The sequence below is a fragment of the Pinus tabuliformis genome, chromosome 6, assembly GCF_031772625.1.
Source record: "Pinus tabuliformis cultivar Carrire ecotype Pingquan chromosome 6, CPIR1, whole genome shotgun sequence".
Taxonomy (NCBI): Eukaryota; Viridiplantae; Streptophyta; class Pinopsida; order Pinales; family Pinaceae; genus Pinus; species Pinus tabuliformis.
The window spans coordinates 1,779,607,326-1,779,621,507 of record NC_142292.1 but is presented as its reverse complement, the minus strand read 5'-3'; positions in this window follow the sequence as shown (position 1 = coordinate 1,779,621,507).

Sequence of the window (14,182 nt, the reverse complement as noted above, 5' to 3'; positions counted from 1 at the left end):
TCCTGCTCCGGAAATGGATTTTTTAACACAGCAGGAGTGGGAGAACCTTTGACTATTTTCACTACCTCGGCCCGATGAGGGCAATCTCTCGTAAAATGATCCTCTTCACAAATAAGACAAGGATATCGAGGTTTGCGCTTTTCGTCATTGGTTTCCGACTTTTCAGTTTTCTCCTTCGGAGCCTTGTCTGCTTTAGCCTTCTTCTTTCCTTTCTTCTTTCCACCGTTTTTTGATTTGGCCGTAGATGACTCTACAGCGTGAATATCGGCGGTAAGTTCAGGAGAAGACTCTCCTGTCGGAGAATCAGGCAAAGTGATAATTGGAGTAGTTGAAGCCTTGGAAGACTTCTTCTTGCTCTTTGTATTCACGATACCAATCATACCATCAGCGGCATGAGATCCCGAAGGAGCAGCAGCGATTTGATTCGACTTTGGAAGATCCGGAATCTTCTCGTGTAACGTACCCGACTGAGTGTAAACTAAGTCAAGGTATTGTGCCTGAGCAATGACTTGCTCCTCAGTAACTACTCCGGCCTTAGCTACATCTTCAGTAATCTTCGGTAATAATGATTTGACAAACCATTCAGCTAAGATTTGGTCCGGGATAAAAACTTTCACTAGTCTTCTTCGACGTCTCCACTCATGAATGTGATCAGAAATATACGTGGACGTCGATTGTTTTAGTGAAGTTAATAACTCCGTGCCGTTATCGTATCTGACCGGCAACTGAAAGTGAGTTAAGAACGAGGTAGCTAACTGGCTAAAATTGTAAAAAGAGGCCCGTGGTAACTCAATGTACCACTTGGCCGCGAGACCAATGAGTGTACGCTGGAAAAGACGTAAGCGGATCGAATCATCCGAGATAGAATTTGAAGCACACCAGAGGTGGTAAGTCATCACGTGATTGGACGGATCCTCTCCAGACTTACCTTCAAACTTGGGTATATCACTGGGCAACTTATTTGGCATTGGCGGCCAGAACTGAAGATATTGAATTGGATCGTTCGTTAGGCGCGTCAAGTCTGGTAAATCCAAAGTTGCGATAAACGGTAACTGCCGGTTAGGATCTCTAAAACTCTGGGTCACAATACCAGCCCCAGGAGGAGGATATCCAGGATAACTAGGAACAGGAGTCGCATTTGGGATATTATATCCTCCTGGAAAACCAGGATTAACCGGACCGTACTGGGGTTGTTGAGGTTGTTGATAAGTGTACCCAGGATACGGTTGATACTGGTAAATCGGTTGTTGGACAGCTTGCCCCTGTTGGTACTGTCCCTGGTACAGAGGTTGAACAAATTGAGGTTGAGTAGTGACAACCGTACTTATACCAGGCTGACCTACAGGCATCTGGACCGTGGTTTGAATCGTAGATCCGGACAACGGTATAGATGTCTGAGGAGTGGTTACAGAGACAGTAGAAACTGGAGCCGTCGATACTCCAGAAGTAAGTATGGTAGATGTGGCGGTAGTTGCAGCAGCCGTTTGAGATGGAGTACTAGGTGCAATTGGCGGCTGAGTAACTACCGAAGTTACAGAGGTTTGAACATTTGACTGGACAGGTTGCGGTTGCTGGGGTGGACCAGAAACTACAGGTTGTCCAGCTTGAGGTACTGACTGTATACTTGGCTGCAACACCTGTTGACCCTGTGATGGATCCCACACTAACATTCCAGGGTATTGACCCATAACAGGTTGAGGATACTGAGATCCATAGCCGGATTGAGGATAGGATTGATAATTGTAGGTGCAGTTCCCATACCTTGACCATATGATTGACCTTGAGGTGGTTGATAACCTTGACTTGAGTATTGACCTTGAGGTTGATAACCTTGAGGTAAATACGGATACTGGGGTTGACCTTGACCTTGAGGTTGGTACCCTTGAGGTTGATACCCTTGGGGTTGATACCCTTGGGTTGCCATCCTTGAGGTTGCCATCCTTGAGGTTGATATTGATACTGAGGTTGACTTTGGGGTACATATTGAGGCTGGGGTTGACCTTGAGGTATGTATTGCACCATAGGTACATACTGACTTTGAGGTTGCCCCCCAGACATGATTTGTGTACCTTGAGGCTGCCCCCCAGGCGTTAACTGCGGTTGCCCCCCAGGCGGTAATTGGCCACCTTGAGGTTGGGAAACGGGAACTGAACCTGACATCATGTAAATGTCTCCTACACCCAATGGTATATTACCACTGTTTCCAGCAAATAACCCATGATCAACGGGTTGAGGAGATGCTCCCGCAAAGGTACCAGAAAGAGATTGATACCCAGTAGGAACAGAAGGACCGCCATGTAAAAAAGATTCAGGACTTTGTGTAAATACGGACGACTGACCAGACATATTTACAGGAGTATGAATACCTCCAGGTGGAAAAGGAGTACGAGGTGTAGAAAAACCTAGCCCAAAGTTGTCTAAATAATTGGTTAACGAAAGGTACCAAGTAGTACTTCTAGGAGGACTGTAAAAGATAGATTCACGCTCCCTTAGATCAAGGGTAATTTGATCTTCAGGATCAGAGACGCCTATTTCTTCCTCTGGAACCAGTTCTTCAATAGCAATCAAACCAACAGGAAGATTTTCGGTGATAATTCTTTCTATTCTCGGTGAATCAGGAACACTAGAAGTCGGAGTAACAGGTTCAGATATTTCTGGTTCTTCGCCTGTATCACTAGCAGACGAAAAACTACCAACAAGCTCAGAAACTGTAACAGCTTCGGGATTATAACCTGTCTCTAAACTTTGGTAATCTGGATGGACCACCAAGGAAGATTCTCCCTCTTCAGGTGAACCTACTCTACTGCCACTAGGAGGAGTTACAAGGAACTTTAAACCTTCTAAATGACTGGACTCGTCTTGAGGAGGTTCACCCCTAAGTCTACGGGATCTTCTCAACAATTCGGCCACAGAAACAACTTCAGGAGAGTGGCCCCGAAGTCTACGGGATTGTCTCGGTAATTCCGCCACAGCTAAAAACTTTTAACTACTACACACGAAAACAAAATAAAATTTCAAATAAAACCACCTAAAGTCTCTAAAGAACCAAACAAATTTGAATCACACGCCTAAAGAATCTAGGGCGTCAAACCAAACACAAACAGTAGTCTTCCGGACCAAAAGCGCTAGTTGGTGATGAAGCCCAACCTCGCTGGATTCAGTACAGAAATGGCGGGTGGAACAGTTACCCTAACAACCTGCTTAATGAATAGACTGGACCAAATTCCTCCACTTTAACTGTCTCGAGTGAAGTGAACCCCCCAGAAAATCCAAGTGAGTATAGCCGACGTCTGCTCCAGGTACAGTGGGACCTTCCCTCCATCGTCACCTCGGTAGAATCCTAAAGATAATGGCCACTAAGGTTACCAACCGCAACAAATGCACCTGGGGGAACAGTCTAAACTTCGACAGCACGCAAGGGCAGAGTAGCAAGCTCAATCCCCTTGCCGGCTCCTTGACAATAATCCAAGGTTTACCGACAAGTGACTCCTGGCTCCTCGACAATGGTTAATCCGAGGTTTACCGTTTTTAATACGTGCGTGTCTGGCGTCGTTCCCAATGAGGGGGGAATGATCCCCTCACTGGTTCGGACACGAGCTCGTGCTTCTCCTTTAAGAGGAGCTTTCCCAGAGTACAAGTGAGACAATTGGATTTATTCTATCACAAGATAAGCTACTTGTTTGGTTTTGTTGTCTTGGAGAGTTAATTACTCACCTACTCCAAGACACTAGCCTGATCTAAATTGGTGTTTTAGAGCCCTAGTAAATAAAAGTTACTATTTCAATTTTACTTTAAGCGTTACTTTTATGGTTTTCTTTAAAGTCAAAAGGTAGTGGAAGTGAAACCAATGGTGTGTAGACTCGACTCCAACCACTACAAAGATGCACCTAAGATGATTTACTCTACTTTTCCTTTTTCAATGAAATTCTTATCTAAGAGAGTTGAGAGAATGCAAATTTTAGAGAAAACAACTTCCTTAGAAAAGACAATCAAAGAAACAATTCTCTTTTCTTTTCAAGCATACAAACATGACCACTCTTTACGTACACGAAAAACTCTTTTTCTTTCAAATCTTTTCAAAGCTACTTGAAACAAAACTTTTCAAAGGAGATATTTTTGTATTTTCTCTTTTAATAAAGCATATAAATCTATTGTAACAAAAATCAATCTTAAAAGCTATAAAAACTATGAAAACTTGACTCACAAGCAAATCAAAAAGGAAATTACTCTAAGCAAACCTAACAAGGCAAAAGCTCACAAAGATGATTCTAGGATGTTTTACTTGACCAAAATCAAATCAAGGACCAGCTAATGCAGAATCAAAAGACTAGTCAAAACAAAACTCAAATCTTTTTGTTCTTTTTGTAAAATGGAATTCAAGACTTAATCAACAAGCACTTCGAAATTCGCCAACGAGACAACTCAATGGTAAGTTGCTCACACAGGTAGACTTTATGACAGGTCTGACTTCTAAGAATGTTGACAAAACCAGAGAGATCTAAGGCTTGACAACTTCTACCGCCAAAGTCACTACAAGACCTACTCAAAAATCAAACCCTAGGGCTTAAACTTCTATGAAATCCACTAAAACACTCAATGCTATAGAAACAAGTTCAGGTGAAGATCTTTGACAAGGGACTAATGAATCTGGGCAGTAAAAACTAAGAAAAAACAAAATCTAAGAGTAAAAAAGCAAAAAATGGAGTTTTCTCAACTTTTAGCAGGGGGACGCAGGCGACCCGTTAGAACAGGTGCGGGCCCGCTCTGTGCACACAGCAACAGTGCGTCCAGGGACGCACTGTGCAGCACTCAGAGGGTGCGTCCTACTGAAAAACTCAAGAAAAACTAAAAGGATTCTAACTCTAAGCTAACCCACCCAAAGACAAAGTCACAGAGCCAAAAACCAGAAAAATAAACTAATTTTCTCAGAGCAAAGTTCATACAAAGGAAAAGACTTTTCACATTAATGGATTCCCCAGTGGAGTCACCAATTTGTTAGGCGGAAAGAGTCGATTGTGCGGACACAACCAACCTCCCTAGGAGCCTAAGACTCTCTAGTGACAAACAAGACAAACTAGAACTATCCTTCTCTAAACATGCATTATAATATGAGAAATCAAGTGTTTTGTTCTTACCTTTGTCCAAACGTTGTTGTAGAAGTCCAAGCTTTGTTGATCTGGATGAGCTCCTCCTTTTCTCCAAAACCTGCAATCACCAACAGTCAAACAATTAAATAACACCTGATTATAACATAAAACAAAGCATATTCAACATATAGACCAAGGAGTACATGAAATAACCCATAAACAACAAGTTATTGAGAAGAATGGACCAATTTGCATTAAAGGTAATCAAAAGGAACCATTACAACCTGAGCCTTGGTGTTGTGCAAGCTCCTTCCAGGGTCCACAAGAGTTCTCCTTTACTTTGACAAAGCTCACCCACTTCCAAATAGAACAAGCAAAGATGGCAATCTCTCCTCACAAGCTTCTAAATGGGAGTCCTAATTCCTGCAGCATTTACCCTTAGAAAATGTATAGCTTCAACCTCTCCTCCTTCTGGCCCAATGCCTGTATTTATAGTGCTCAAGAGGAGGTTAATCAGGTCCACCATCAATGGGATAATCCCCTCTTTGGGTGGGATAGCTCCCTTATTGATGGGATAAGTTCCTCTTTGATAGGAGTGCATGAACCATCTGGAGGCGCCCAATACACGTCGAACAACCTTCTAGAATGCTCTAGAAATGACCACAAGTAACTTTTTAAAGATGAAACTTGCGCATTCTAACCTTTACAGGGGGACGCACCTATCCCTTTACATACAGAGCGTCTTTGGACGCAGCTTTTGTGAACATTGGGAGCGTCCCCGCAGGTAAGGTTGAGAGAACCTGCGTCCCCAGAGATAAATACATTTATACAAGACTTTCTCTCTTTTTGGAGTTTGACATGGAGAGCAGAGGCATAAGACTTGCCTAAGAGGGTAGCATGACTGTTGATTGAGCCATACTAACTGTAAATAGTCATGGTGACATTTTTTAGTGTAACAGTGACCTCCTGGGAAGTCCTGGTTACCGGGTGCAAGCCCCGGAAGTGATGATTGATACTATGTGATTCATTTCACTAGTTTCAATCCCACTTCTTCACCCCTGTGAGCATCACCCGATGCAATGAGTGCTAAGTGAACTATTCAAAAATCATGAGAAATTAGTCACTTACGACTACCTCTCACGGAAATGGTCATACATGAATGACTTACTTAACGCAGTTGAATCCCAAAATGATATCTAATATAATGCACTGCGTAAACCCCTATACTTAAATTCAAAAAGAGTCAAGGGATCTCTACTTGAATGGTTCATGAGGCACAATACTTGCTAAGGTTTTGCAAATGGGGTAGCAAGCTAAGTGGGCTTGATTGTGGGGAAAACTCCACAGTTAAGCGCGCTTGAGCCAGAGGAGTTCTGGGATGGGTGACCTCTTGGGAAGTCCTGGTTACCGGGTGCAAGCCCCGGAAGTGATGATTGATACTATGTGATTCATTTCACTAGTTTCAATCCCACTTCTTCACCCCTGTGAGCATCACCCGATGCAATGAGTGCTAAGTGAACTATTCAAAAATCATGAGAAATTAGTCACTTACGACTACCTCTCATGGAAATGGTCATACGTGAATGACTTACTTAACGCAGTTGAATCCCAAAATGATATCTAATATAATGCACTGCGTAAACCTCTATACTTAAATTCAAAAAGAGTTAAGGGATCTCTACTTGAATGGTTCATGAGGCACAATACTTGCTAAGGTTTTGCAAATGGGGTAGCAAACTAAGTGGGCTTGATTGTGGGGAAAACTCCACAGTTAAGCGCGCTTGAGCCAGAGGAGTTCTGGGATGGGTGACCTCCTGGGAAGTCCTGGTTACCGGGTGCAAGCCCCGGAAGTGATGATTGATACTATGTGATTCATTTCACTAGTTTCAATCCCACTTCTTCACCCCTGTGAGCATCACCCGATGCAATGAGTGCTAAGTGAACTATTCAAAAATCATGAGAAATTAGTCACTTACGACTACCTCTCATGGAAATGGTCATACGTGAATGACTTACTTAACGCAGTTGAATCCCAAAATGATATCTAATACTTCCTCTGGTTCAACCATAGCTTCCTCTTTTCTTGATCTCCTTTAATTTCCATTCCCAAAATATAGTTTGCAGCACCAATATCTTTCATGTCGAATTTGGAGGACAATTGGGTCTTCAAATCCTGGATAACTTCTTTGTCATTTCCAACCAGCAACATATCATCCACATACAAGACTAGATAAATAACACAGTCACCAATTAATTTAAAATATACGCAGTGATCTGCTTTTCTTCTGGTGAAGCCAAGTCCCCATATAAATGTATCAAATTTCTGATACCACATCCTTGGTGACAGTTTTAACCCATACAAAGACGTTTTTAACTTGCATACTAGTTATTTCTTACCCTTCACCACAAAGCCTTCAGGTTGCTTCATGTAGATCTCTTCTTCTAGATCCCCGTGAAGAAATGTTGTCTTCACATCCATCTGTTCTACCTCAAAATCAAACGCAGAAGCAATAGATAAAAGTAATATAATAGAAGCTACCTTGGCAATAGGAGAAAAAATATCACCAAAATGAATTCCCGGCACCTGTGAATAACCTTTTGCTACCAATCGAGCTTTGTATTTCTCCACCTTTCCTTCTGCATTCATCTTCTTCTTGAACACCCATTTGCTGCCAATGGGTTTCCTTCCAATCAGAAACTCCACCAGATCCCAAGATTCATTTTTGTGCAAAGATTCCATTTCATCAACCATGACCTCTTTCTAGAGTTTTCCATCCTCTAAATCTATTGCTTCCTTTAGAGTTTTGAGATTATCATCAATAATAGATAAAGAAAATTTTGAACAGAAAGTAGATGGAATATACCTTTCTGGCTACCTTCTTCCTTGAACTGATCTTCTCACAACCAGAGTTTGTGGCTCTTCATCTTCTGATTCATCTTCTGCTATAGAGTCTGGTTCTTCCTACATTAGCTCAAACTCTATCTTCTCAGGTTCCTTTGGTAGGAATTCATGTTTAATAACATCTTTCACCTCTCTAAACACCACATCTCGAATACAACCTTCCTTATTACTGGGTTCCAAATCTTATAGCCTTTTAAACCATCCTTATACCCTATAAAGATGCACTTTTTAGATTTACTATCCAAATTTGTTCTTTTCTCCTTTGGAACATGTACATATGCATCACATCCAAATACCCTCAGATGTTAAAGATAAGGCTTTGTACCAGTCCATACCTCTTGTAGAGTCTTATCCTCTAACGCCGATGAAGGTGATCTGTTGACTAGGTAACATGCATTCTCCACCACCTCTGCCTAGAATTCCTATCCTAACCCGACACCACTAAGCATGATTCTTGACCTTTCCATCAACGTCTTGTTCATTCTTTCTGCAACTCCATTTTGCTCAGGTGTGTATGGAGTAGTCTTATGCCGTGCTATACCACACTTTTTACAAAACTGGCCAAATTCCTTCTTGCAAAACTCTCCACCATTATCTGTCCTCAGCACCTTTATCTTCTTCTCTGTCTAGTTTTCCACCAGAGCCTTAAATTCTTTAAACCTATCAAAGACTTCATATTTATTCTTGAGGAAATAGATCCATGTATTCCTTGAGAAGTCATGTATAAATGATACATAGTACACAGACTTACCCAGTGATGGAACTGACACGGGGCCAAACACATCACTGTGCACAAGCTCTAATATCTGTTTCGCGCTTTTACCACTAGAGGGGAAACTCACCCGATTCTGCTTCCCATATACACAATTTTCACAAAAATCAAAATCCAGAGAGCTATTAGACATACCTTCTACCATACCTTTACCATGAAGTATTTGAAGGCCCTTCTCTCCAATATTTCCCAAGCCTTTGATGCCATAGCATGGTCTTTTCTCCAGAGACCACTAGATTTTCTGCTCCACTTTCAGGAACCACATAATTGTTGCACCCATCAATAATGGTGCTACCTTGTAGCTTGTACAGAGTTCCAATCCGAACTCCCCACATCAATAACAGTGCTCCCCAAACCATCTTGCAAGTATATTTTTCGAAGACTATTTTTACACTTGCATCATCTAGCTTGCTTACAGAAATAAGATTTCTAGCTAATGCAGGAATATGCAGAACACCCGGAAGTGTTCTAATCCTTCCACCTTGTAACTTCAACTTGAATTTTCTGCAACCAATGATTCTAGCCTTCCTGTCATCCCCCAAGAAGACATCACCACCATCATATTTCTCATACTCGCAGAACCACTCTCTATGGGGAGTGAAGTGAAAGAATGCACCTGAGTCAATCAACCATGACTCATGATCTACATGTGTACTTGACGAAGCCAAGTACACATCCCTACCTTCATTTGAGGTGGTTTTCGCCTCTGCAGAAGGAGCATCATCGTATCCATTTCCTTTCTCAGGAGCTTTAGATTTACAGTCCCTTTTGTAGTGCCCTTCCTTTCCGCATTTCTAGCACACCTTTACAGGTTTTCCTAGAGATTTAGATCTCCCACTCGAGGAATTATTTTTGTTTCTATTCTGCGACCATCCTCATACAGAAAAGGCATCACCATTTTGGCTCTCCATATTTCTCCCTCCATATTTTTCTGTCTCATCTCCTCTGTTAGCAAGGATCAGACTATTTCATCAAACTGCAAGGCAATTGCATTGCTGCCTATTGCAATAACCAGACTATCCCACGAATCTGGTAGAGAACACAACAAAATGATCCACTTATCTTCATCTGAAATTTTAATATCAGTAGATAATAACTAGCTTACCACATTATTAAATGTGTTCATATGCTCTGTCACCGAGTCTACATCTTTCATCCTCAGGTTATACAAATTTTTTCAGTAGGAACAGTTTATTCACCAGAGACTTAGATTGGTAAAAAGTGCCTAACTTGTCCCACAAAGCCTTCATCGTGACTTCCCCTAATACATTTAGCAATTTTGAATCTGAGACACACAATTATGTTCTGCTTTTTTCCTTCTGATCCAACATCTTCGAGTCTTCAACATACATTGTTGTTGGTTTAGTACCCGGATCTACTGTGATCCAATGATCTTTATCCACTAACAGATCCTCCATCTTGAATTAACACAACTCAAAATTCTTACCATTAAATTTCTCGATCTCTATCTTTCATTTGCTCGCCATATTCTTTCACCACAATAATCGATCCCATAGATCTCCTACTAAACATGGTCTACCACAAGCCCGAGAAAAACCCCTTAGCAGCAAAGGCATCCCCTTGAAGCCAAAACAACTTTGATATCAAATGTAGGTTTTAACCCCATACAAAAATTACCTGCATACGAATTCTAAGAATAGAAAATAAACAATGGAGAGAGCATAACACATAAAAAAAATATACATAGGTATTTTCTCGTGGATCCCAAAACCGAGGCTACCAGATTGATTTTTCATTATGTTCCTTTCAATGTTACAGTACATATATATACATGCTGAAGCATCCATAAACACCAATCCATTAACCTTGGATTAGAACATAACCATAGTTCCATTGACTAGTTCTACAAAATACCATGGACTAATAACCATCATGCTCAAAACCTTGTGCGAAATCCATGCACAAAACCATAGGTAGGTTCGCCCACCTAATATAGGGTCCAAAAAATTTTTCCCGAGGGCGCTGCCTTGGACCTCGTAGAGGGGGCTACCCCCCCTCAAGCCCCCCGACAGGGGGAGGTGCCGTACCCCCTGTGATCCCCCCACTACACCCGACGTAATGAAGGGGGGTCCCTGCCCCCCCTCTAACCCCCCAACTTAACTACTGGGGCAAATCGTTGAAAGAATATAACACATCCCAACAAGGTGGTCTCAAGGAAATCCCAAGGGTTGGGAGTGGAGATGGATTTCTCTAGGAAGCCCTTGATAGGTGGGTGGAGGCAAGAAAATTCCTCTAGGTATGGAGAATAAATTCTGAGGCATCCAAGCTTGTTTTGGTTAGGTGATCTCTATACCGATTTAGGTGAGATCACAGTGGCTTGAGGGTGGAGGTGGATTAAACTCTGGAGTTCTTATTTGGTTATATTTAGTTTACCCATGAGATCCCGCATTTATTCTTGGAATATGGCACGAGGGTGATTAGCTGAAAGAAATATTTGATTCATCCCAATCTATGGCTGGGAGGTACATGGAATTCCCTAACTTGGTTGGAATTTTCATATGTTATTATGTGTTGATTCTTATTGAGATTAATGAGCACAAGTTCTGATTTTATATGTGATTTTATGACTAGTTTGTCATGGTTCTATTCTAGTGAAATTTTGGTTACATGCATGGTATATTTCTTATTACATGATGTGCTCTTGTTATGGATCGATTCCAGGGTTTGATGGGATCTTAGTTACATTATATGAATGTGTAGTAGCTTCGGGTTAAAATTTCATGTAATAAAGGTTAATAAAGGCAAACTAAGACCAAGGCCATGGGACATGTATTCCAAGCTGAATGTTTGGCAAATCACTCTATCGGGCATAACATTTGGTTTAATAATGTCTAAGGAAATTTCCAAAGGAAAAGAGAAAATTGGAATTTAATTATGAGAAATAAAGGAAAATAGGAGAAAAGTAAGGTGAAGAGACATATATTTGGATGAGAGGGAAATTAGAGGAAAAATGAGGGAAAATGAAGAAAATAGAGGCCTCAATGATAAAAAGGCTTCTGACGATCAGTTCATGGTTTTTTTGGTTTTAAGTCTTGCTGGTTTAGCTTTTTGTTAATTTTAGCTTGGGTTAAGTGAGAAAGAGAGAAAATAGCACCAAGAGGAGAAAGTAAGCAAGCAAGCGAAGGGAGGAAAAGTGTAACGCCTCCTCCCTCCTTTACCCAAATTCATAAGCTCTCCAGGATAAACATGAGATGAGAGTTAATATCGGAGACTCGATTTCCAAGATGCACTTATGGAAAATGGTGTCCACATGTCCAGAACTGATTGCAAACACCTTGTGAAAAATGATCACATTGTGATCATCCTAACTTAACCCAACACTATTTGTTTTTAGTTTTTCTTCCTTAAATTTAACAGAACTTTCTATTTTTGGCAGTTTTCTCGGGTTATAAACTTTTGAGGCCGTTTTGAGGGCGTAAATGAAATTTTCATGGGGGAGGGATTAGAATAGTGCAAGACCAATTTTCTATTCTATTTTTGGTCTCCTCGTTGAGATCTTCGAAACAAGGTATTATGATAGTCAAACAAAGATCGTATGCCAAAGCTATGACCCCGAGAAGTTGGAGGTCTGAATTTATCATTTATACAAACATTTGTGTACATAGTATATGTAGGTTAAAAATACATATATGTTTATTAATTTAATAATCTCACTAGAGAAACATAATTGACACAGTGACAAATCTAAACATTCAATCTCAACTCAAAGCTTGACCCAGACTGACCAGAACATACTAGGCATTTTGTCAAACACATAGCATATATGTAAGCTACAGGTCATGAATGCATATATGGTCATAAAAGTCTAAGATTAATCTAAGAATCGCCAAAAAGGACCTATGTCATCTCCACATAGTTCCAGCAACACATATTATCCGATACATTAACCAACCAATCAATAGCTAAACCATTTCGTGACCAGAGCCATAAATAACATACATCATGTAGCCAACAAATAACAAGTAAATAACCAGCATAGGAACCATAAACCTCGACCATAATATCACTAACATAATCACTACAAATATTCTTTAATGACAATAGAATAATAACTATTACTAATATATGGAAATACCAACCAATTCAGGGACTTCCACATACCACTTGACCATAGATTGAGCTAAACCAAATATCTCTTTCAGCTAATCAACCTTGTGCCATATTCCAAGCATGAATGTGGGATCTCATGGGATATACCAAGAAAAACAAAACTAGGGAATCCAAAGGCCAAACCACCTCAACCCTCAACTAGTGATTCCACCTTGCAGTCGAACATCACCAACACCAACCAAATCGATCTCTACCCAAGTTGTCTAGGGCTTCAGGAACAAGTAACTTGCCCACAACCTTCAAGGGCTCCAAAGTGTTTGTCCAAATTGACTCTAGGGATAGGTAACTAAACCCACCAAGGGCTCCAGATCATTTGTCCCAACCTAGGCTCAAGGATTAGTAACTCAAGTGATTCGAGTTGAATCAACTCTCGAATTTAACCAAGATCTTTTTCTTTAGTTATGTGATTATAATTGCATTTAAAATGGCATAAAGGAACATAAATTCATGCTGTAACGAAAAAGGAAAATGAAAAGAATCAACAACATAAAACTCAAGACATTGATAATGGAGTTCGTCCAGGAGGGACTACGTCTCTGGAAACTGGTGTCAAGATGGTGTAGGCCACTACATTAAGTGCTGTCAATAGTGATGATGTACATAAGAGGTGACATCACTATCATACAAGGAAAATTCCCTCACGCAGGAGTGACTCCAAGAGATGTTCCGCTACAAGAACTCTCACTCAAAAAGTACTCCTATCAGTATGACATAAACTCATGCACGATGATAATGAACATCCCGCCAACATGGCATAAAAGGGATTTCAGTGCAATCATACATGGAAACACATGAGTATCCCATCAACATAATGACAAAGGGATATCAAACAAAACATGACGAATCATGACAACAAGTACATCCCACGAATGATTCCGTGTCACATCAAACAGGAATCATGAAACAAGTAAGAAAACAAGATCCCACATCAAACATCAAACATGGATCTATGCAGCACAATTGGTGAGCTCCAGTATTGCAACAATGATGTTGCAACTCCTGGGACTCCCTACTTTACTTTTATCAACCCGGTAGTTCGTAACAAAGTTGGAAGCGACGGTGCTATATGCACAAGTACTAGCTCTTACTTTAGGCTGTCACTTGATCAGCTGGCACAAGTTCGCTAGGAGCTTAAGCCAACTTCTACAAGTTCTTAGAAGAAGATTTTAACTGTGATGGATGAAAGCTAACCCAAAAGAGGCTAGTCTACTTGCAGAAAGAAGATGAAAGCTGAAAGGAAGTGCAAACCCTAGCAAACCCTAGTTTTACCGACTAAACCTACTTGTGCAA